Source organism: Spermophilus citellus (genome assembly GCF_964194105.1).
Source record: "Spermophilus citellus genome assembly, chromosome: 16".
Classification (NCBI taxonomy): Eukaryota; Metazoa; Chordata; class Mammalia; order Rodentia; family Sciuridae; genus Spermophilus; species Spermophilus citellus.
The window spans coordinates 12,695,983-12,719,706 of NC_138196.1; positions in this window are offsets into that span (position 1 = coordinate 12,695,983).

Sequence of the window (23,724 nt, forward strand, 5' to 3'; positions counted from 1 at the left end):
GAGGAGAATGAAATCGACTTTTTCTAGGTGCCTGGTATACCCAGGGATCAGAGTCATATCTGATGACTACATGTCCTATCCAGGACACTCATTGGTATCAGGAACCCAATGAGCTGCACTGAAAGCAAAGTCTGTGCATTTTGACTCCAGACATACCTCCATGGCCAAGTTGAACATGAACCCATTGAGCAAGCACTGGTTTGGCTAGGAAAAGAGGCTGACTGACATCATGAAGTGTATGTAGCAGATGCCCTCTGATGGTCATTATTGTAATAAATGACTATCTTTGGGCTAACCAGCCACCTGTCTATTAATCACTGCTGATGACTTAATGTCTGTTCTTTTCTTCCATAAGAAGTGGACAGTTAGATGTATTACCCAGAGTCTGCCCAAATGGGGATGGAACTTCCCTTTGTCTTTCTTTTTCAAGTCTACCCTCAGTGTTGCTACACACCCTGAAGACCCATCCATTTTTTCCCTCCTGTGCTAACTGGTGATCAGGAATCCCCACTCTCCCCCAAGAGTAGAGGGAGAAGCAGTAAAACAGTAGGAAGTCGTACCTTAGGGAAGTAAGCTGCATGTTCATGCCATTTACACGAGCCCTCGCCTTCAGACCTGCCGGAGCCCAGGCTCATTGAGATCATTTTCACATAACAATGAATTCTGTGTCTACCTCTGTTTGGGTGAGTCACATACCACCTCATTCGTGGGGAGCAGTTTTCCTCACCATGTACAATGAGCACACTATCACTGGGATCATGGCCTAGCATGATGCTCTATGGGACGTCAGCATGATCAAGGTCCCTAGGGATTTTATTATGGCAGAGAAGCAGGAGTGATTCCGTGGTCTTCAGGTAAGACACGTGAAGGCTTATCTTTATCCTTATCTCTTCTGATTATCCTTATCAATAGAAATTGGAGAAATGGCATTTGCTAGCTCAATATACCATGATCGGCAATGTATGGATTTTCTCACCAAATTACCACATCTGGAATCAAAGCTACAATCAATATCATACCTGATTAAAATTTGCAATGATGTTTAATTATTCCCTAGGCCTATCTGAATTTTGTATGGGCCAAATAAGCTAGTTACATGGTCTCTGTGTCTGTGGAAAGAACCCCCACAGACATCTATCAGGTCTTTGAGGGTGGCCTTCTACAAGCTGGCACTGGGCAAATAAACCATGATAGGTCCCACTCTTCCCACTAAGAGAGATGGGGTCAGCACAAAACTCCACTCACCATTTGATTTTCAAATGTCACCATGCTGTTTTGTGGACATGTGGCCATCCAATCTCCATGGCTTGACATCAGTTCAGAGGCAGGCTTTCATAAGCCTTGAAAAGTCTGTGTGTCTTTTTTTCCTTGGCACTCACCATCCCTGCAAATGATCCAAGTTCCTCTGGAGAAGGCCTGGAGGTAATTCACAGCATATCACTGCAGTGCCTCATAGCTTACTCTGGATCTGAGAACTAGTTTATTTTGGGGAAATGGATAAGAGGCCATGGACTCCCATAACAGTGACTTATATTAGATTTATTCCCCCCAGAATCAGGACATTCCCTTCTACATGAGTTAAGTACACCTGACTAGGCCTATCCATCTATTTCATTTCCCCCGAATTAGCCATTGTCACAAAATCTGTGACCCCAAACTCTTCCCTAATCACAAAAGAGAAGATAACCAATTGTGGAAATTGTGTCCAGGGTGTCTGGAGTTACTGGCCTCTGGAGTTACTCCTGGCACCAGTTCCAATGGTACTCTTTAAGCCTGTCAGGAAACAGATGTAACATTCCGAAGGATGAGTGGGGAGAGTTTAAGAAGAAACCTTTTGTTAGAGGTGTGAGTGGGGTTAAGGGAAATAATCAAGGCACCATGGAACACCCCAGAATTAGCAAGGATGACAGTATACATTCCCTGACCCTGACAGCCTGAAGGGTTAACAGGAGGAAGTTGTTTCCAGACATTGTAGGGTGAGGGCTAGTAGGATCAGAGGTCTTTGGAAGAGAAATGTAGCTACTGACTGGATTCCAGGGACAATGTCATGAGTGTGTATGCTGAGCTTCCCCGGCCTCACTACCACCAACTCTATGGATTTCCCAAGGGCCTTTCCCATCGTTGAGCACAACCAATAGCCAGAGGGCAAGGGATCCACAGCTCCACACAGAACGAGCTGAAAAAAGGTGGAGAGTAGATTTAGAGGGCCAAATTGAAAAGCACACCCAGCACAGGTTCAGATAATGCACTGGATAAAATTGAGATCATAGTCAAGGACAACACTAGTAATAAGCTATATATAAAAGGAAATGCTCTGACTCTAGTCAAGTAACCTACCAGAAAACAAGAGCAAAAATTGTATCTGTGGGTGAAACAGAAGAATTCTCACTTGAAAGTATCGATTGGAATAAATACTTGAAAAAGCATGTGTCCGTTGAAAGGTCTAATTGCATCCTGATAATTTATTCTAAAGTAATGATTACATGCACAAAACTGATAGTACATTTATGCTTATTATAGGATTCTTTATGAATTAAGAAAAAATACTGGAAGGGTCCAGTAATTAGAGATTGATTAAATGAAGGATGGCATAGCCACACCGAATGCTGTGTTGGAACATTCTTCTTTGGTTGTTTTTCAGGCTTAGACTTTATTAGCATTTCCTGTGCACCCATCCATAGCTCAGCGCTATCAGTCACTTTCTCAGAGTTCTGTTTATTCTTCATTATTCTGTTGGGATTAACACCAGGCATTTGTTTTTCGATTTTAAAACGTCTATGAAAGTCCCAGTCTCTGTCAGGTTTTTAAGACCATTAAGATATCATCTTTTCCCACTAGAAGATCCCAGCTGAACCAGGCAAAAAGAACACATGTGTAACACACAACATGGCCACAGCTACAGAAAACAATAAATAGAAGGACCTCAGAAGTGTGAAAGCAGGAGAGCTCTCTTTGGCCTGAGGTTGTAAGGAAGGCTTCGTGGAGGAGGAAGCGGAACCTGTTGTTCTGTTTCTCAATAATTCAGTAGTGTTTGACGGGTGAACATAAGTAAAGGAGACTCAGAGGATACCACAGTGGGGAAGCAAATATGCTGGGGAACGGTGGGTAGTATGGTTTTGCAATATTGCTTTCCAGTATAATTATGGATTAACAAGATTTTATTGAATAGCCTGGGACCTTCACCATCATTGTTTCTATGAAAAGAAATGTTCTAATTTTTTAAGTAAGAACCTCTTCAGGAATCAGGGCCTTTTTATATCCTCGTTGGCTCTTTTGTCAACACAGTTTAAATCTGCTGGTGAAAATAATGCTGATTTTTTTCAAAACCCCATTTGCTGTTGGATTCGATTAGTTAATTTTTTAAAGTGGGTGCTTATGTTGGAGAGTTGTGCTCATGGAATGTGTGTTTCTTCCTATGATCATCCCTTTGGGGCCAATGGTTCCTTATCAGCAGCATATCATTTTTCTTTTTTGAGGTTTATTATGTGTGTTTAGCAAGGCATTCAGTTGGAAATATATCTCATCATTTTAATTGTCCATCACCACCTTGGTAGGAGGGCCTTCCTTTTGCTCCATAGAATACCGTCATGAAGAGGATCAACAGGGGGCAAATATAATGACCATCGGTCAGGGATGTTGCAGGCTGGGGAAGGAGAGGGACACCTGAGTGTTATCTATATAGTTGAATATGACAGCTGTTGGCCATAGGCTAGTTAGGGTGTGAGAAACAGGCTGGAATGAAAAGTCCCTTTGGAAAAAACAACATGTAGAGTGTGGCTTGTTCATGGGGAGAGCAAGCAGGTCAGTTGGATTGGTGCACGCTCTGCTCTCTTCTCATAGCAGGCTGCTTGCGGGTCATGAAGAAGATCCAGAAATGCAGCCAGTGCTGCTTTTGCACAGCTGTTCCCTGACTTTGCCACGCAGAGACTGGGGCTGTGGCCACTTCTTGTAATTAATCATCATAGACCGGTCCTGCTGCATTTTGCTTGCAGTCTGATGTCCTGAATCCTGAGTGTGCTTTTTGACCATGTTGCTTGGGATGGTTCCAGCCTGGGAACTGAGATAGCAGTTTTCTGGAATGTAGTAAGGTGAGAGAAGGGACCAGGCACACAGTCCCCAGGGGCAAGAATAGTGCAATTATTCCTTAAATTTAGTTGGTGGGAAGCCTGGCCTGGTGCTCCATTGCCATTCAGCACCAATGGTGCAAATGTGCAAAGCCAGTGGCCACAAGTGTTCCTCTTCAGCCATGTCATCCACTGTATCCAGTCCTGCCATGATGTCTTAGGGTGCTCCAGTCAGGGCAGGGGTTTCTTGGAGTGGCCATGAGGGTTGGCCCTTGACTTGCCCCCACATGATCCAATGGTACTTCCCAACCTGCCTTCCCTGGTTCTGGCATTTGATGTATCTCAGGCACCAATCCAACTGACCTGCTTGCTCTTCCCATGATTCCTCCCTCCTCATCATCTTCATTCTACTCCCTGTGCCCTGGAATCCAAATCCTACCTCTCTCCCTCAAAAGCCTCCTACTCCACAGAATCTTCTATAGCTTTCACAGATGGGCAGAGGGGCTGCCTCCTGAAGTCATTTTGGTATAGCTCTTGGCTCTTCATGTATTTCAGATCATCACATTCTTTTGTGCACTTCTTACACTATAGGACCGACAGCTCCCCAAAGGCAAACGACTTCCCTGGTTTTCTCCCCTTGCACAATGCCTAGAAAAGAACAAGTCCTAAATGTGTTTTCAGGGTATGATCGTCTGTTTTACCCTCTGAAATATTTCAGAACTGTTATTCTCTTTAGGATACCTCTTGTAGCTTATAAGTAATTTCTATAACTGACTTGTTAATTGGGCCAAGTTTTTGTGAACGTCAGAGTTCAGATGGCCATGAAGGGGTGGAGAGGAAGGATGTGCTTACTGAGCATCTACTTTGCACCACAATCTAGTGTGTTCCCTTTCTTAAAACCACTCTTCAAGAAAGGTCTAAACAATCCCTCAAACTTTGTACAAATTCCATACAATCTGTACTTCACAGCATTGATGCCTAAGCTGCCTTTTTAAGTGTTTATTTTTTTACGTGAATGAACAAACACCTGTAGCTACCATGTGAGGTCATTGCCATTAGTTAAACTTCTGAGCAGAGACCAGGCAGGTCTAAGTGTCTAGGGTTCCCTCCTTTCACTTGGGCTTCACCCCAGTCCCCACTTGTCCTTGACAGGGAAGCACCCTCATGGATATCACCCTGTAGACATCAGATGCTCTGAGAAGAAAAGGACCTCAGAAAAGAGGGCAGATGCCAAAGAAATGGACAATGAAAACACAAATAATTCAGAAAAAAAGAAGGCACCAATGGGGCTGGGTCTTTTCAAGCTCATTGCATTCGCTGGGAAGATCTTGCACCAATTAAACTAGCCCAGATTTTTCCCTGGGCTTTAGCTAACATCAGCTTCCCTTCTCCTCCCCAGGGGTGGTAGGTGGGAGAGGCAGGAAGCTTTGAAGTGTGTTACCAAGACAACGTGGCCTGTCAAGGCTTTCATGACTCATCTCTTAACACTGATCTTGAACTCTACTTGGCTGCAGTGCTGTGCTACTTACAAGTCCCAGGAACACATCTCATTCTCTTCCTTCTACGGTTTTAAAAATTAACGTGCATTAATGGTGCATATTAATGTGTTCAGTGTGGTATTTCAACGCGTGTATGCAGTGTGCCCTGATCCGGTCCGCACACAGGTGTGCATGCGCACTCCCCCACCTCCCTTCTAGGTCTTCCTCTCCTTTTCTTCCTAAAAAAATTCTTCCCCTTCCCACTCCTATGTTCTCCCCATCTTTCATCAGGTTAACTTCTACCTATGCCTTCTCTCAGCTTAGACATTATTTGCCCTAGCAAGCCCTCCGTCCTTCTCCAACTCCTTATGCAGACCACATGAGGGGCTTCGTGGAGAGTCCAGTGAAACGGTCTCTTGACTTCATCTTTGTATCCAGACCTCGATCATGCTCCACTTCTTTTCTTCCACCTCGTTTACCCTCTGCAGGCAGAAATCACTCAAGGAGTCTTCATTAAGTGAATGAGTGTATTCCTGGGTCCTGGTGCATACCTTCAGTGAAAAGTCTGCTGTATAGTAATGTGCACCATTAGAGAAAGTTATTTGGCATCTGGCACATACAAGTTTTAACATGTCTGTGGGGCTTGCAATATGAGAAAGAGTTCAATATTCCTAAGTCCACTGGCAAAACTCCTAGGACCTCAGGACTTAGGGTCAAAGAATCTTGTTTTTGAGTAAGGCTCTACTAAGAACCACCTGAAAGGATTTGACTGCTACAGTACGTGATCCTACTTTGGCATTATTGTTCAAAAGCTGATGCTTTCTGTTCTCTGTGCATAGCTAGCCTGAGCCCCAAGTATGTGGCCACTTTCGGTGAAGTTGGGCTGTTACCTAGCTGTTGAACACAAGCCCTTGTCATCCGGGGACTGTAGCATTGAGGCTGCTGGAATAGGATACAGGTTCACTGGCCTTGCGACCACTCCTGAGGTCTGAGAAGTGAGTTGTGCTCCTTGGCTCCTTCACTTCCCTGTAGGAAAAGCCCTGAGCCCCCTGTCGTGCAGTTCTGCTGCACAGGGGTAGATCTGAGAGGCCCTGCTGCAGCCCCAGAGCTCCATGACAGAGGCAGCAAGCTAAAGAGCAAGCTGCTGCTTCCATTTTTTATTTTACATAAAGATTTATCCCCCAAATTTCAGATGCTTCCTTGAGAAATCTGTGCATATGAACTACAAATCGACTCACACAAACATTTATCTTCCCATATTTTGCCTTTGTTTCATTCCCAAACCACAGTGAATAAATTTGGCTACTTCCCTTCCCATTGCCCTAAGTCCCAATAAAAGCAATCACCACGAATGCTTTTACTTCTGTTTTTTTTTAATCATGTAGATGTTTTAGCATAATCATAATTATAGAGTCATGATTTCTTATCTTCCTTTATACTCTTAACATTATTAGCATTAAAATAACATAATTTTAAAAACCATAATTTTTAAAAAGGTTCATTTTTCTTTATAGATTTAATGCATACTTATTAAACAAACATTTTGGGAAAAATCAAAATTTGTAGAACTACACTGCAAACATGACTAATGCCTACATTTTTGCAATACTTTTTTTTCAGGTGTTCTTGGGCACCGAGTTTTTAAAATATAGCTCTAATCAAGCTCTAGATGCAATTTTGAATCCTTTCCAAAAACTTAACCTAGAAAATCTTTTTGTTGTAACACCATAATCATCATTTGATCTTCATACATATAATTTTTAATGACTACATGATGTTCTATTGAGTTAACCTTGGGCACTAAGTTGTTGACAATCAGTTACTTTTATAACTACAATGACTGTCTCCTTTACTTCCTTAGGATGAATTTAGCATGTGGTATAAGGTTTTGTTTTTTTATGATGATAATGATGATGATTCTCATTGCTTTTGTTTGGATCCACAATTTTGAGGCCTCCACTCTTTCTGCAGGAGAAGCATTCACTGCCTTTTTTTTTTTTTAACTGGGAGGGTGGGGTATGGACCTGGGATTGAACTCAGGTGACTTGACCACTGAGCTATATCCCCAGCCCTGTTTTTTTGTATTTTATCTAGAGACAGGGTCTCACTGAGTTGCTTAGCGCCTCACTTTTGCTAAGGCTGGCCTTGAACTCGTGATCTTCCTGCCTCAGCCTCCAGAGCCACTGGGATGACAGGCCTGCGCCACCACGCCTGGCAATAGCTGCCCTTTAAGTACCACAATTCCTTTTTAACAACCCTTGGGTCAAAGCCAGTGACTTTTTAAATCTGGGGGCAGGTGTTCATTGAAGACCTTGGGACTGAGCAGTCAGGCCTTGTGCAGTCTATGCCCAGTGGAGACGCTGCCTCAGTCCAGGGCAATGCCTGCTGCACACTCCAATAGAGAAAGAGCATGATGGTGACTTGTAATGGAAATACAGGGACCTGACGTGCAGAACTCACCACCTGAGGTTAAGGCTCCGAGGCGACTTCAAACACTTGGAAACATTTTAGAAACACGGTAGGACATAAACAACAAAACAAACAAGCGGACCCAGTGAATACCAGGGACACCTCCACCTTGCTGGGTCTGTGAGGGCACCGCCTTCAACAGGCTCACCCCTTTGCTCACTTGTGCTCCCGTTTTTAGTCATTGCTTCTCCTGTGCGTCATACTGTCTCTCTTTCAACCTGAATCAGTCTATTTATCTCTGAAAGCCAGTAGCCTCTTTGTGGAACTGGGAAAGGTCAGAGCTCAGGAGAGTTGCTGCTTGGAACTGTAGGTTAGGAAGGAAGGAGCAATGTGATAGGAGGAGATGCCCTTTTACTGACAATTAAACTTGGCAAATGGAGGGGGAAAAAAACACAAAAAAACAAAATTATCCATAGTCCTAATTCCATAAATGAATATTCTTTGTACGCAGCACGGGAGGCGCATGCGCACGTGTGCAGTGGCCCTGGGTTTCTAACCCAAGGCCTCCAGTGTGCTGAACACAAGCTCTTCTCCTTAGTTATACCCTCAGCTGCACCTTCTAGGTTTTTAGCACGTTGATTATTTATAATTAAAAATCATACTGCACTAATTTATTATCCTGTTTTTTTCTCTATTTTACTGTAGTTAATCATCTTTTATTGTTTTTCACTCCAGTCCGTGAACCCATGATTTTCAAAATGTGGCCTCTGGACCAGCAGCAGTATCAGGTGGGAATATGTTTGGAAATGTAAGTTGCGGGTCCTCCTCCAGATCACTGAGCCAGAGGCTCAGGGGTGGAGCCTAGCCAACTGTGTTTAACAAGACCTCCAGGTGATTGTACTGCACCAAATCTGAAAATCACTGCTGTAGACCATGTATTAAGCACCTCCAATGTTCAGACATTCTTCAACCCTTGCTGCCCAAAGTGTGGACTTGAACCAACAGCTTCAGCATCACCTGGGAGCTTGTTAGAATGATAGCACTACAACCCTCCACAGACCTAATGAATCGAGAGTATGCGGTCCAAGAGCAATAGGAATCACCTGAATCTTATTAAATGCAAATTATAAATAGGTAGGTTTGGCATGCAATCAGAAATTCTGCTCATTTCCAATGAGCTCTTGGGCAATGTGGATAGTGTGGGTTTGTGGGCTACACTTGGAATAACAAAGCTCTATTTGGCATTTTTAATACTTTTTAAAATGCAGAATGAATTTTAAAAAATATAGCAGAGATGAACATAAGCATAAGTTATGCATTAATCATAGCTCCCTTTTATAGATGAGAAAAAATGAGGCTGAGAGAGATGAAGTGACTTGCTGGAGGTCATGTGGCTAGTTCCTGCTGGAGCCCAGTGTACAGGTAGGTGACTCTTCATGCTCCCTGCTTTTGTTGTCTGGCTTCAGATGTTCAATAAATCCAAAACACATGCAGAAGTGATAAATTTTGAACAGTTAAAAAGAAAATCAAAATCCAATCTGGAACTATGATCTTCTGTTCTTTAACATATCTCTAGCTCCGTTTTTTGAGCTCGGCTAATATTTTATCATATAATTACCACTTTCTTCTTAAATATGTGACTCTAAAACTATTAGTTGCCTTATGAGGTGTGACTTCATCTTGAATGTGAAGTTTTTCCATAAGATTACATTCCAGCTTTGCCCAGTGCTGCCAATTCCTCACGTCCTTCCCGCTAGGAGTATTAAACACACCTGAAGCTGTTAATGGCTTTAGGCATCTTTTGATCGGAATCAGCTGCTATATTTCTGTGTTGTGGAAGTAAAGCATATCATTTTCTAATGTGCTGGGGGAGGAAAAGGAATGCACTTTGAGCTGCTTCTTGGATGTCTCATTTTGAGTTAGCTTAATATGCATGTGTTTGAAGGCTCTGCTCCGCTGTGAACATGGCTTTGCATAGAATCTGGACTAATGGATTCCCTACCTGCTGGGAGCTGAGCTGGTGGCACAGCCAAAGTCCTCAAGGACCCGCTTCATCCCTGCTTTCTGTCCATCCCTCCCAGCAGCTGCTCATTTCCTGGAAGGAATAGGTTTCATTCTATACCTGTTACTGAAGTGTCAGTCAGTGGCATACAGTGTCTGAAGCTATTACCAGGGGAGGGGAAAAGAGAAAAAGCCCATTGCTCTTTTAAATTACATTTCATGTAAAATGATCTCATTACTCCCAAAGTAAGATGAAATACAATATAATTTTAGCATATGTCTTGGCAGCCTCTTTCTTTTCAATAGAGTTTTGTTGGTTCTTGTGGGATAATGGGTAAGGAGAGAAGAGAGAGATCCAACTTGTTTCCTGTCATCTGGATCTCAGTCTATAGTCAGTGATAAGCATAAATAGATCACCTTGCCACCCCTTAGGGAGGGTCTGTGCATTCATCTAGACTGATAGATGAGGAGGTTCACAGTACAGACAATTAGAAGATCAACTGAAGGGATGCGTAAGAGAATCCTGTTGGACACATTCAGCATCAGTAACTCACTGCCTATCTGCGAAAGACAGCTAGTATATTCCTCCCCGAGAGCCCAGAAAAGGCAAATCTATTCTCTAGTGGGCATCACACTGATTCACACACCATGTGGCCATACAAATCCCTTGGTCTATACTTTAAAAATAGGGTCTGGTAACTCATGAACAGCCTGTTGTTTTTGTGCAAGGAATGTGCGTTTTCTGAGAGTCACTAATGATGGCTTTCTTAGCCTGACATCACCTAATTGCCAACCCAATTCAATTTATAGTGTGCTATAAGGCACAAATGTAGGGTCTGCCTTTATGCTTTAATTTGGACAGTTCTTCTGGTTATTCACACTGATTCTAACCAAATTAGGAAACCATACTTTAAAAGCCTCTCCAGGGAAGCTGGAAAACTGTGCCTTTGCTTTGCTTGGGCCCCTTCATTGTGCTCTTTAACACCACTGGATCATGAGCCACCAGAGCAGGGATCCTATATCTGTAGGTTTGCTTTTGTATTTTAGCAACACCCCCCTCTGCCACCCCCCCCCCACACACACTCTAAGTATATAGTGCCTTGCTTATAGTGAGCACTTGACAGTAATTGTTTGACTCTTTATAAAGCATCCTGGTCCTGTCAATATGTATTCAACAATATTGGATAATTCTCATGTTCTAAAACACAAGAATCTATCTCCTTCGTACATCATCCTAACTGCCCAATGTGACCTCTATCCAATTGTTGTCATCTATGCCTTCCCCCTGAATGAGTCAAAGCAAGACTGTGTTCCAAAAAACCTTGTAATTTTCTCAGGCCACAAAATTTCCCTCTGCATGGAAAGTTCCTTTTCCCATCTATCAAAATTCTATCCACTTCTCAAAGCTCAGTTCTGATGCCATCCTCTTCCTGAAGCCCTCCCTGAACCCCCAGCCAGAATTGTCATCGCCTTTACATCTTGCCTCCCGAGGATTCTGTTTCACAATTGCTAACATAAATGCCTACAGCCCTTCCTTGTTCCCTCTGCTCAATAGCGCGTTTGCTTTCTGCTGCTGTCGCTGTTCTAAAGTGATTAGAGAATCTGAGGATAGAAAGGACAATTTTGCAGTGGAAAAGCAGGCCAACTGAAGAGGGGCTACTCTGCAATGGTGAGGGTGAGCAGGGGCAGGAGTTGCTGGGTTCTGACCTCATTATGTAAAAGAGGTGGGCTGCAGAGAAAGTAATCAGGTAGGGTAGAAAGATAAGTCTCACCTGGTGGAGACAGCTTATTAAGAAAGGCTTCTAGTGGCAAAGTCCTCAAAAATATGATAGAGTAGATCTTGTTCAGCTTTCATGAAGTTTATTATGCAAAGCAATATATGTAACAATTTGAATTACAAAACCTAATAAAACAAGTACTCATAATCCCACTGCCTAACTTAAAAAAACAGCTTTCCAAAAACTATTCACACTTTGTAATTGTTCTTCTCCAGTCCCACTTCTGTCTGCCCCACCCACCTCCATCTTGCTCATCAACTAAAGTGACCACTCTTCTTGAAATTTTTTTATTCCATAGTTTTCATCCGTTTTATCACAAGTGTTTAAATAGCATCTTTATTTCATTTTTTTCTCACTTTGTACTTTGTGTAGAATGGTATCTGTGTTCTGTAACTTTTCACTCACACAATACTTCAAAGCTTCATCTGTGTGTCGTCATTAATTCGTTTATTAATGCCTGTCTACGGTGTTGCTTTCTACGACTATACCAAATATATCTGTCCATTCTGTTTGATGGGAATGTGGGTTGCTTCCACCTTGCTATTTTAAATGATGCTGATATTTAATATTCTTTGACATATCTACTGGGGCATAAAATCAAGAGTCAGTACTGTACCTGACTTGATTTGATTGACCATACCTGATTTGATTTTTTTTTAATTCAGTAAGAGGAAGAGATGAATTGAAACTTGGCAGATTGAAAATAAATCCCTAACACTATCTATCAAATAATTTGTCTTTTCTCCAAATTTCCATATATGTATTGGTCTCTTTCTTAATTTTTAATTTGCCTATTTTCCATTTATTCACCCAAACTAAACTGTCTAATTACTAATGATGTCTTAATATCTAGTGGGAAAGTCTACACTTTTTTTTAAGGAATATCTTGGTTACTCCTTAGCTTTTAAAATGTCCATTTAAAATTCGGCATATGAGAGGAAAGATAGACAAAGGGGACTGGATTTACTCTCTCAGCACTTGAAGATGGGTTACAGAAAAAAGGAATGATAATTCTTTATTTGGATACCAGAGAACATGGCATAATGATGGGAAAAATAGATGAGCTTTTTAAAATACCATTGTTTACTGGTTTACTGCTTAAGTTTTCAGACCATGGCACATGGAGGGGTAATGCAATCAGAGTTCAACAATTTTTGCTCATAGTTCAGGAAAGTCAAGGCAGCTAAAGTTTGTGGAGCAAAACACTGGCAAAGAGGCAACTGAAGATAGAGCCCAAAGATCTTTTGATGTGTCCTTGAGTCTTTGGGTGAGCCAATGTAAGGAAACTACTGAGGTTGGGGAAAGAACCAAAAGAAAGGAATAGGAAGGAAATGTTCACAGCTCACACAAGGCCAAAACCAGTTTTCACTTCCATTAGCTAGGGTAAAAAAGACTTCCTAATACATATAACTTAGGGTAGCATCATAAAATGGACAGTGCCTCAGTAGTGAAGAGAAATTATCCTTTGCCAAAAGGCTGTTCTGAATCTGCCATAATCAAGATTTACAATAAAATGTGAATGAATGGAGTTGATTATAAGTAACTTAACTACATCCCAAATAAGGCCAAAGAATACTTAAAAGGATACCACAAAATGTAGCACCAACAAAGAAAATCATAATGCCTAGCATTCTACCAACAATTACCAGACACACAAAGAAAATTCAGTCTCACTTGATAGAAACAGGCCTATAAAGACACAAATGAGAGCATTATTAGGCAAATACATTAAAAAAGTAACTAGAAATATCTCATATGCTCAAGAGGGAAATAAGACACAAAAAGACCCAAATTGAATCTCTAAAGATGAAAAAATGCAATAACTGAAATTTAAAAAGAAATCTGTATAGGATTAGCAGCAGATATGACAGTGGAGGAGAAAAGATTAGTGGATTTATAGTGACACAAAGTATCTAAAATGAAAGAAAAAATAATAAATGAAGCATTATAAGCTCAATAATAATTTCAAGTGGCCCTAATTCATGTAATTTGAATATCAGAAAAAGGGGTAGTTAGATAAAAATATTTGAAAGAATTTCCTGAAATTTTCCAAAGCAATGAACACTATCAACAAACCCAAGAAGATCAATGAAAGGCAAGCAGAACAAATATGAAGAAAATACCAGAGCATGTTATAATCAAAAGGTAAAATAAATGACCACAAAGAGGAAAATATTAAAAGTAGCCAGAGGAAAAAAGACATTGCACACAGATAACCCAAAAAAGACCTATGGCAGACTTACCAATCGAAACAATGAAAGCTAGAATACAGTGGAGCGACATTTCATAGAATTGAAATAAAAATTAAGAAACCAACCCATAACTTTATGGTAAAAAAAATCTCTTTCAAAAATTAAGGCAAATAAAGACATTTGCAGGCATTAAAAAAATCTAAAAGAATTTGCCAGGAAAATAGCACTATAAAAAATGTTAAAATCCTTTAAACAGAAGGAAAAGGATGCCAGATGGGTATTTGGATCTATACAAATAAATGAGAGGACTAGAAATGGGAACTGTGTGAGAAGATATAACATAGTTTTCCTAATTTTTTAAAAAATGATAATTTGCTCTTTAAAACAAGAATAATAAGAATGTGTTATGGTGTCTTTAACATATGTAAAAATTAAAATGTATGACAGCAATAACACAAAGGCCAAGAGAGGGTAATGGAAAAATATTCTTATAAGGTTTCTTACTACTTATGAGGTGATGCAATGGTGTTTGTAAGAAAACTCTAGTAAGATATAAGATGTGTATTCTAAACCCTATATGACCACTGAAAAAACACAGCCAGTAAGTCTGTTATGGAAATTAGAGAGTATGAAAACATTTACTTCATACAAAGAGGCAGAGGGAAAAAGATGACAAAGGACAAATAGAAAACACTTATGAAGATAGTAGATTTTAAATCGGGCAGTATTGATAATCACATTCAATGTAAATGCTTTAAGCAACCAAAGATGGCATGAAATGAGTTTTCTAATGGGTGTAGGTTCAGATCCTTTTTAATATTTTTAATCATAGTAACATATATATAAAATGTAAGGTTTACTGCCAAATGTTTTTAAGTGTCCAGTAATATTAAATACATTTGGCACAGTCTTTCTCTAGAACTCTCCATCTTACAAACCTGAAACTCTGTACCCATTAAGTAACTCCCATTTCTCCCTCTCTACCTACAGCCCATTCTCTCTCTGAATTTGACTACCCTGGGAACCTATCATAGTCACTTTTTTAAAATATTTTTTTGTAGTTGTACATAGATAGCATGCCTTTTATTTTTATATGGTGCTAAGGATGGGACCTAGTGCCCCACACAAGATAGGCAAGTTCTCTACCACTGAGCTATAGCTATAGCCCCATAGTCACTTTTGATGACTGATTATTTTATTTAGTATAATTAAGGTTCATTCATGTTGGAATAGATGTCAGAATTTCCTCCTTTCTCAAGGCTAAAAAATATTTCATTAAATCTATATAACACATTTTGTTTGTCCATTCATCTGTCCATGCTTCCATCTTTTAGCTATTATGAATAATTATGCTATAAGCACAACTATACACTGCTCATATCTTTAAAGTGTATATTCTACTTATGAGCATTTAATCCCCACCCCTCCTTTTGCTATACTGGGGATTGAACTCAGGGGTGCTTATACTGAGCCACATCCCCAGCCCTCTCTTGTTTATTTTGAGACAAGTTCTCAGGAAGTTGCTTAGGGCTCCACTGAGTTGCTAAGTCTAGCTTTGAATTTGTGATCCTCCGGCCTCAGCCTCTGAAGCCACTGGGATTACAAGTGTATGCCACCATGTCTGGCCCTTTTTCTTGTTTCTTAAGGTACAATTTAGATCAGATTCAAAATCTACCTATTTATTATTGTAAAAATTTAATGCTATAAGTCTCCTATTTTGTTTTTGGTGAATCCACCAATTTTAATAATTGGTATTTTAATTTTTTCATTCTATTCGAAATATTTTCTTATTTCTATAGCTGAGTTATTTGAAAGTGATATTCAAAGTCCAAATATTTGGGAATCTTTCCAAATGTATTTGTTATTAGATTCTAAGTTAATTTCTTTGTGATTAGAAACCATGCTGTGTATTATTTCAGTACTTATAAGGTTAGTGAGAATTGTTTTATGGCCAAGAAAAAGGTCTCTGTTGGCAAATGTTCTGTATGAACTTAAATATTGTGTATTGTGCTATCATGGGGTACCATGTTCTGTAAATGTCAACTGGAAGTGGTGTTCAAGTTGGTTTGAACATCAAGATGCATCTGTAAGCAAAGAATACACTTTTAATAATACCCCTTACAATATGCACAAATTAACTCAAAATGCATAATATACCTAGATTTAAAACTGAGAGTATGCAGATTCTAGATGAAAATTTCTTGAACTTAGAATGATTCTGACAAAAATTTCTCAGATACCATGTCAAAGCACAATCCACAAAAGAAAAAAAAAAGGTTAGGCTTCATTGAAATGGAAAACTTTTGCTCTCAAAAGATTAAGAGAATCAAAGAGGCAAGTACAGACTGCAAGAAAATATATAAATCACATATCAAATAAAGGACTCATCCAGAATATATAAAGAACTTTCAAATTTCAAGTAATGAGAAACCATCCAACTAAATAGCAAATGATTTGAATAGACATTTCACCAAATGTGGTGGTAGAGGGCTTCCAATAAGCATGTGAGAGGATACTCTGAATCATTAATCAATCTTTATTTGTTTTCTTGTTTAAGCTGTGTTAAGACTTGCAAATTTAGATTCAATGTGTCTTCCTGGGGGACTGGAACTTTTGTACTTGCTTTTCTATATTCAATAATTTTCACCTTAAAATCTATTGTATGGTAACATAGTTATGCCAGCTTTCTTTGTCTAATACATAGATTAGATATTTTTAAAATTTTATTTAACAATTTTTCATCTTTGAAGTCTTACATGAACATACAGTTTTTTAAACATTTATTTTATTCTAATTTGTTATATATGACAGCAGAAGGTGTTTAAATTCTTATTACACATATAGAGCACAATTTTTCATGTCTCTGGTTGTACACAAAGTAGAGTCACACCATTCGTGTCTTCTTACATGTACTTAGGATAATGATGTCCACCTCATTCCACTGTCTTTCCTACCCCCAAGCCCCCTTTCTTCCCCCTTTGCCCTATCTAAAGTTCATCGATTCCTCCCATGCTCCCCCACCATCCCTATTATGAATCAGCATCCTTAAATCAGAAAACATTTGACATTTGTTTTTTTGGGATTGGCTTACTTCATTTAGCATTATATTCTCCAACTCCATCCATTTATCTGCAATGCCATGATTTTATTCTCTTTTAATGCTAGTATTCCATTGTGTACATATACCACATTTTCTTTATCCATTCATCTACTGAAGGGCATCTAGGTTGGTTCCACAATTTAGCTTTTGTGAATTGTGCTTATATACATTGATGTGACTGCATGCCTGTAGTATGCTGTTTTTTAAGTCCTTTGGGTATAAACTGAGGAGTGAGCTAGCTGGGTCAAATAGTGGTTTCATTCTCATTTTTCCAAGGAATCTTCATACTGCTTTCCATATTGGCTGCACCAATTTTCAATCCCACCAGCAATGTATGAGTTATACTGGGATTTTTAAATAAATTAAGTCAGAAAATTATTGAATTTTAACAAGGGATTTGACTTTATTCTCAATCATCCACAATATTTGGGTTGATTTATATCATTTGTGTCTTCATTTATTTATATCATTTTGTGGTTTGTCATGCTTTCTCCATTTCCTTTGTATGTTTTTGCCTTATTTTTAAAATATTTTTTATTTGTAGTTGGACACAATACCTTATTTATTTATAAATAAAGGATTGAACCCAGAGCCTTGCATGTACTAAACAAGCGCTCTACTGCTGAGCCAAAACCCCAGCCCTTTTGCCTTATTTTTAATAAATTTAGATTCTTATTTTTTACCATGCACTTATCTGGAAGATGTATTTTTAATTCTATTTGATGGCTTTCCTTAAGATTCTAATACTCATAATTAAGCACTAATTAATAGATTTTCACTCCTCCTGGTTGACACAAAAAACCTTGGAATATGTTAGCATCAATCTTTTCCTCCTAGTCTGCGTGCTCTTGTCCTGGTGTATAGCTTCATCTTGTCATAAGCTAGTGTTGTCATTACTTTCACCCAGTCTCTGTTTGCTTAGGAATCCACATGCTGACTATTTTATTTTGTCTTGGGACTTTCAGAATGTAATTCTTTAGATAGTCCTTTATTGAAGAATGGTAGCCCACAAACTCCTTTTTTATGTATCTGAAAACACTCTTATTTCAACAATATTTTTTCTATATCCAATTATGTACCCTGAAAATGTTTAAAATGTGGAGTGGATTTTAAAAAAAAGGAAAAATAGTATATGTAGATTTTTAATTAAAAAAATTCATTTGATGAACCCTCTGAAGGCAAGCTGCAAATATCATGACATTTCCTCCTTAAATATTTCCGCACACATCTCCAAAAACTATGGATATTTTTCTCTCTAACCACAATGCCATTATCACACTAGGGAAACATTAACAATAATTTTATAGTATCTAAATTTTTTTCCAAATTTGTTTCTAAAATAATTTAACAGCTTGTTTCTTTCATAAAAACGTCTTATAATAAGGTCCATGTTATGTTTGATTATTAAATCTCTTTAGTCTCTTTTAACTCAAACTGTGCTGTCATTTTTATGAGTTGATTTTTCTGAATGCAGTTGTCTTATAAACTATCTCATTCTGGATTTGCCTGACTTTCTCATGATACTAGAGATGCTAAATATAATCACTTGGTTAAGGTTCAGCTTCATTCTTGAGATTTTTTTTTTTTGGCTGTTACAGAATTCTAGGTAGGCATCATTTCTCCCAGGCTTTTTAACATATTTCTGTGTTTTCTTGCTCTTTATTTGGCTGTGGACACCTTTGGTAAGCCAGTATCTTTTCCTTTAATGATTCTGCTTTTAAGAATTTCTAGCTGATTTTAAGATTTTTTTTTTTTTTTTGGCTGCATCTTGCCTGTGTAGTCTCTGGGTGTATAATCCGTGATTTTTCTTGCTCTTCATTGGACACCTTAAAAAATAATCTAAACCATTATCCCTGGATTTGGCCTCTCCTCTGTTCCCTCTTGGCTTCCCCTGAATTCAGGCTGGATGTTTGTTGGACCTTCAGACTTTGTACTCTCATATTTTCTAACTCTTAACTCACATGCTGACATAGTTCAGGGTGAAATATGGTATTTGAACATTACTTTCAAGTAATTCAGAAACATCCCCACATATTTTTTTTCTTTGTGCTAGTCTTTAAACTATCCTGTACTTGAACTCTTTTCAAAAGAAAAATTGGAAATATAAAGAATGAGCATGAAATGAGAATATTCTAATGTAAAAAAAAAGAAAAAAGTGTATGGACTGTAATTCCTCATTAAAGGGATATTTAAACAATCACATTTGACGTGATTGTTTAAATATCCCTTTAATGTGTAAAGAAAAGTACCCCCAAATAGACACCTTTCAATTCCCAAATAATCTCTTCATTTGACTTTTATTAAGCTCATTAACTTCTCCATGAGATTTTAAAATCTAATTTTTCTTCACTCCTAGAAAGTTTTTTTCAAATCACTTTAATAGACTTTTACTTTCACTTATCTCTTGATTCTCTTTAGTCATATTTAACACATCTAATTATATACTATCTCTGATAATTCTGATATCTGAAATCTTTATTGATGTGGACAGTTATTGTAATTTTTTTTCTTTTCAGATAACTTTTCCCATTGTTTTGTAGATTTTTGTTCAGAGGCTTCTATTTTCAGGGCTCTTTTGTAATTTCTCTGAGGTCTGGGACAAAGTTATGTTTCCTCTTTAAAAAAAAAAAGTTTCTCCCAGCAACCTGGAGTCACCATAGATTCAGTTCCATGTTATGTTAAGTAGAATTAATTTTTTTAGATATACATGATAGTAGGGTGTATTTTGACATAGATACATGGAGTGTAACTTATTCTAATTAATATTCCATTCTTGCGATAGAACCTGATGTGGAGTTACAGGGCTGGTATATTCATACATAACACAGGAAAGCTATGTCTGATGGATTCTATTGTCTTTCCTATTCCCATCCCGTCTCCCTTCCCTTCATTCTCCTTTGTCTAATCCAATGAACTTCTATTCTTAAGTAGAATTCTGAGAGGCCTTGGGCCCTGGGTGTGGTGGCTTCTGTACTTATGGCTCAGGAGCTCAGTGAGGGCCTTTTTAAAGAACTGTGCACCTGGGACCTAGATCTGGCAAGTAACAACCCTCTGGGGCAATGACCATGCCCACTTCCCACTGTCACCTCTACTCCCTTTCCAGTTCCCTTTCAATCATTACCTCAAGGGATTTCTTTCTTTCTTTTTTAAAATTCATAGTCCATTCATTTAAAAGTATGCGTGTGCTATGCAGAATTATTACCTAATTTGCAATCAGAATTGAAGAAAAATCTGTATTTTCAGAGGTAATGTTCTGAGAGTTGTTTTTATATCATGTCCTTGAGTTTGTCATGTTCTTACAGAGCACATAAATTTGTGGCTCTGTTTCTGTTGATGCAATGCTGTTCTGGCTTGAGACTTCAGTGTCCTAACTTAAGGTATATTAGAGCCCAGTAAGTGCAGCTGGAGTTCTGGTCACAGTCGTAATGTTCCCCTCCCTAACTGGGAAGCAATCTTCCAGGAATTCGAAATACATCTTAATCATGACTATATTACTGTTTTGGGTAAGCTGGCTTCCTGAAAGCAAAACACCCTGCTTCTTAGTGTTTGCTGATTTTCTGCTGTGAAAATACTCCAACAAGATCCAATTTCAAGGTACAAATGGTCTAACAACTGGCAAAAAAAAAAAAAAAACCAAAAACCCTGAATTTTTGGGTTTTTTTTTTTATTGATTGTTCAGAGCTCATGATATATCATCTTTCATACATTAGACTCAATTGGGTTTTGAACTCCCATTTTTACCCCAAATACAGATTGCAGAATCACATCTGTTACATATTCACATTATTACATAATGGCATTTAAGTGACTGTTGTATTCTGCTACCTTTCCTATCCCCTACTATCCCCCCTCCCCTCCCCTCCCCTCCCATCTTCCCTCTCTATCTCCTCTGCTGTTGTTCAATTCTCTCCCCTTTAAGCCTCAGGTTTTGCCTGCCAATGGTCAGTTCAGCACCCCAGACCACAGCTCCTAATGTGGCTTGTGACAGAGAGGATGCTCAACAAACACCTGCTGGATTAAAGCCCAAACTGACTTTTCAGTACTTTGTATTTCACTAATAGCCATTTCTCTCATTTTCCAAATTTTTTGAAGTGAGAACCCAAGTAAAATCGCCTGTGACTCCTGACCTGCCCTTTTCTTATCTTTCCAGTTTGTGCAGTGAAATGATTAAATGCCTTGTTCTTTTAAAGTCTTCTTTTAGTTCTCCATTAAGACGGCAAAATAAAATGATTAAGATGGGTCTGATAGACTCAGCAGGTGTTGAGAGCCAGGTTTGTCTTCTGCATTTCCTAAAATTACCCACTTCCCGAAGGACTGACAGTTTTGTATTCATCTATGGACTGAAGCTGGAGTGAGGATTTCAAGATGTCATCACTCTTGAAAGGCAGACAATGTCTCATTGATAAGGGGGAAGGGGATGAGAATTAAACTACTAACAGTGTCTTCTCATTTTCTCTGTTAAGTTCTACCTTGAAAGGGCTCAACTCGGGGAAGACATTCTATCATGGAATTTTCATACCACACTCAATTTTTAAGAAAAATAACTAAGCTAATACTCATTTTTGAAGTTAAAAGTTTTTATACTTCAGAGGGTTTGGAGATGTTATTAGGTGAGACTGACTCAAAAGTTTGCTTGGAACCTTTCAAAGTTCACTACATACTGTTGGGGAGAGATCATGGTTGAAAGTTGAGCAATTTGAGCGATTCTGGGATTTTTCAGGTTAATATCAAACATCTTGAAAGTTTGTTGTAGCTTGACAGGGATTTATCATATTCGTTGTTGAAAAACAGGAACTTGAAACTCAAATCCCTCTCATCACCTGCCTTCAATCCATCACCAATCCTATACATTGCAGCTCATTAACATTTCTCAAATATATCTATTCTCCTCCATCCCCTTTACTACTGAGTTGAGGCCACTTCCTGTCTTTATGCAAAAACCTCTGAATGCATCTTTTATAGCTTTGTTTTTCCTCCTTATTAATTATGATGAGTTTCTGCTGCCTTTAGTAGAAAACAAATCTCAGCAGCCTAAACACATAGAGATGTACTTTTCTCTCAAATAAGAGATTTGGAAATAAGCAGGCTTCTGGTCATTCTGGGAGCGTGGCTTCCATCCTCAAGCTGCCTCACAATAGCAAGATGGATGCTATTGATACTGCTATTCCATCCATATTCCAGGCAGCAGTAAGGAAAAGGATAAAGACTGTGTTTTCCAGTCAGTCCCCCTTTAAAGAGCTTTTCCAGAAGCTCTACTTCAACAAATTCCACTTGACGTTTATGAAGCACCCTGTTTTGCAAGGGAATTCAGAAAATATCATTTTATTTAGAAACACTGCTGTTTCAAATAGAGTTCCTGATGATAAAAAAGAGGAGGCAGCCAACACAGTTTAACAAATGAGCCAACCTTTCTTAACACTGCAACCCTTCCTAAAATGCACACTGTTCGTTACTAGTATGGCATTATGTAAAAATGTGGATGTGTAACTGATATGATTCTGCAATCTGTGTTTGGGGCAAAATTGGGAGTTCATAACTCACTTGAAGCTTATGTATGAAATATGATATGTCAAGAGCTTTGTAATGTTTTGAACAACCAATAAAAAAATAAAAAAAAATAAAATGCACACTGTTCATAATCAGTCACCCCCCCAAAAAAAAATCCTTTTCTTGCTCCCTATTATGTTAACTATCTTACCAAATAAGGTCCTGCATCATCTACCTTCTGTTTTATCCTCTGCCATCCCCACACCACACTGTGTGTTGTACCCATGCACCCAGCTCCTTCCTCCTCCACCAACTCCTAGGATTTGGCAAAAGTCATTTCCTTCTCATCCTCCCGGGTCCCTCTGGGCTGTTTATTTACTGTTGTTTTTAGATTCAGTTTAGACTTTGCTACAAGCCTTTCATGGCCACTCAAGGATGGGCTAAGTGTTTCATCTATTTCTCTAACCAAATTCATTGTGCTTAGCACATTCTACTCAATTGATATTTTACTCCTCTCTCTCCCCAAAGAGAATGTAAATTCTCGGAGGAACTGGAAATTGTTCCAGTCATCCATGCATCTCCTATACCTACTGCAGGAATAACATCAGAACACTTAATACATTTTGTTTGAATAAACGCATAGATTAAGTATGGGTTGATGATGGGATCATCTGTCTTGATTCCAGCAATGTTTGGCAGCCCGGGAGTGGGAACATCTGGGGAGTTACATACAAAGATAAGAATCCAGAGCAGTGAAATGACCCATCAGAAGAGACTGCTTTTAGTTCTGTTTCATGCTTTACATATGAAGTTTATAGAAACTGAGTGACAATGAGTTTTACTTTTTTTTTTTTTTTTGCAAGACCATCTCAAGGTGAGTCAATTTCAAAGATTATTTAACTAGAATTTGTGGGCCTATCTCCTGACCTGAACATACATGTGATTTATATATGATAATTTTATTAATGATGATAGGTTATTGAAATTTCTCCAGGAGCATCTCCTAATAGCAACACTATGTTTTCCTATGAATTCTGTTAAATGTTGTCACAGAATCTGGTCTCTGCTTAGGACTGAGGAGTTGGTGAAGTCCAGCCACCCTCTGAGATCATGTGACCTGCATCTGGACCAAGGCTGGATTGAGAACAATGAATGTGAGGCACCCCCAAGCGGACAGTGAAGGCATCACACCCTTGCAGGGTACCTTGTTAACAG